Genomic DNA, 2,969 nt, shown 5'->3' with positions numbered 1-2,969 from the left:
CTATACAGGACGCATGTATTCTATACAGGACGCATGTATTCTATACAGGACGCATGTATTCTATACAGGACGCATGTATTCTACGTGGATAGAAAGAGCAGTGCCTCTCTTTTCTCCTCTTATATCACTCTCTCCTCTTCAATCACTCTCTCCTCTTATATCACTCTCTCCTCTTCAATCACTCTCTCCTCTTCTATCACTCTCTCCTCTTCTATCACTCTCTCCTCTTCTATCACACTAGTTAAATAAATGTTAAATATTCCTTTTTTTTAAAGCCATCACCTACAGAGATGAACCTGGAGAGTAGTCCCCTATTCTCAATACAATTAGACCCAACCAAATCATGAGAAAACGTAAATATAATTTCTTGACACATTGAAAAGAATTAACAAAAAAACGAAGTAAACTAGAACGCTATTTGGCCCTAAACAGAGAGTACGTAGTGGCAGATTACCTGACCACCGTGACTGACCCAAAATTAAGATAATCCTTGACTATGTACAGACTCAGTGAGCATTGCCTTGCTATTGAGAGAGGCCGCCATTGGCAGACCTGGCTCTCAAGAGGAGACAGGCTATGTGCACACTGCTCACAAAAAGAGGTGGAAAACTGAGCTGCACTTCCTAAACTCCTGCCAAATGTATGACCTTATTAGAGACACGTATTTCCCTCAGATTACACAGACCTACAAAGAATTTGAAGACAAATCCAATCTTGATAAACTCCCATATCTACTGGGTGAAATACCACAGTGATCCATCACAGCAGCAAGATGTGTGACCTGTTGCCACAAGAAAAGGTCAACCACTGAAGAACAGACACCATTGTAAATAAAACCTACAGTATATTTATCTGTTTATAAATTTTTTCTTTCATACTTGAACTATTTGCACATTGTTACAACACTGTACATATATAATAATATATATATAATAATAATAATAACCCTAATTATGAGTGTAATGCTTACTGTTCATTCATTTTGTTATTGTTTATTTCCCTTGTTTATTTCCTGTGAATTTCACTTGCTTTGGCAATGCAAACATCTGTTTCCTATGCCAATAAAGCCCTTTGAATTGGAGAGAGAGAGAGAGAGAGAGAGAGAGAGAGAGAGAGAGAGAGAGAGAGAGAGAGAGAGAGAGAGAGAGAGAGAGAGAGAGAGAGAGAGAGAGAGAGACCCATGCAGACCAGTTCTGTGCAATATGAGGGTGTTTGACAGGTGGCGGTCTCAAAAGTCACTCTGAAGACTTCCATTCCTCCCTTTTTCACATCTCACCACGTCACACTGTAAGAAATGGCTTTGAAACACCACAGAGCTGGTGAGGGATTCTCATAAATCAAGACATTAGGCATTTTATGTTATCTTCTTTTCCATATAATAAGAAACTGTTGATCAAAAACAAAAGACATTAAGCAAGGTAGGAGAATTGAACTGTTACTGCAATCTTCGAGATCCGATTGACTTAACGGAGATAGAGGTGAGAGGGTCAACGCTGTGTCAGGCAGCATGTTAACATCATGCTAGTGTTATTATTTCTCACTGCAGGGCATGTCAACTCAACACCTCTGCAGCAGGTTGGCTAAGTTCTCTCTCTGTGTGTGTGTGTGTGTGTGTGTGTGTGTGTGTGTGTGTGTGTGTGTGTGTGTGTGTGTGTGTGTGTGTGTGTGTGTGTGTGTGTGTGTGTGTGTGTGTGTGTGTGGTTTCCAATCTGAGATGTTTTAGTGTATTTTTATTTATTATGGATCCCATTAGCTGGTGCCAAGGCTCTGGCCAAATTAAGGCAATTTATACCATTTTAAAAACATTACAGTACATTCACATATTTCACAACACACTGTCTGCCCTCAGGCCACTACTCCACAACTACCACATATCTACAGAACAAAATCCATGTGTACGTGTGTGTATAGTGAGTATGTTATCTTGCGTGTGTATGCATGTGTCTGTGAATGATGGAGCTGAGTTTGCCTTTTTCCCCAAAACTTAATTTAAGGTGCTCCAAAGCTTTTTACTATCATTCTTTATGTCATTTATCTTTGTTTCAAAACATAGTTTATTCTTCTTTTAATTCAGTTTAGTCACATGACTTCTCAATTTGCAATACGTTTGCCAATCGGTTGTGGAGACAGATTTATTTGCCGTTCCTTTTGCCTCATCCCTCTCAACCATACCATTTTTCAATTCCTCATCAATCCACGGCGATTTAACAGTTTTAACATTCATTTTCTTAATGGGTGAATGCTTATTAGTAACTGGAATAAGTAATTTCATAAATGTGTCAAGTGCAACGTCTGTTTGCTCCTCATTACACACCACAGACCAGCAAATATACATCAACAACATAGGAATCACTAACACACTTATTGTATGACCTCTTATACACTATATTAAGGTCAGCCTTTGAAACTTTAGTTTTCTTAGTTAAATAAAGGTGAACAAATTTATAATAATTAAAAAATTTAAAATAAAAATAAATACAAATTGGCAAATCGGTGTCCAAAAATATCGATTACCGATTGTTATGAAAATTTGAAATCGGCCCTAATTAATCGCTCATTCCGATTAATCGGTCGACCTCTAATGCTCATGTTATTTATGTTAGTGCATGGTGGGATGCACCCAGTGGATTTGGGTGGATCCCATCCTACTTATAAAATTTGTTTTGTTTCCAAAAGGTATCAAAATTGTCAACAAAAGTTACACCCATTGAGCTGCAATAATCACATAGCCAGTTGTGAAGAGAAAGCATCCTGCTAAAGTGTTCAATTCCACGATTCAGAGAGGGCACAGGGCCAGATATGATGGGTCTTATGTTAGTGTCTAGCAGAGAGTCAACCAGCTCTTTAAAATCCAGTTTCATCTGTTCAGAGCTGCCCTTCATAATGTCATTAAAACCCTCATGGACTATGATAAAATTGATTTCCAAGTCCTGAAGTAATACATTCGGGCGTGGCTTAGAAATGTAATT

This window comes from Salmo salar, chromosome 15, assembly GCF_965601325.2.
Source record: "Salmo salar chromosome 15, fSalSal1, whole genome shotgun sequence".
In the NCBI taxonomy this organism is placed as follows: domain Eukaryota; kingdom Metazoa; phylum Chordata; class Actinopteri; order Salmoniformes; family Salmonidae; genus Salmo; species Salmo salar.
This window is presented reverse-complemented; position numbering follows the sequence as displayed.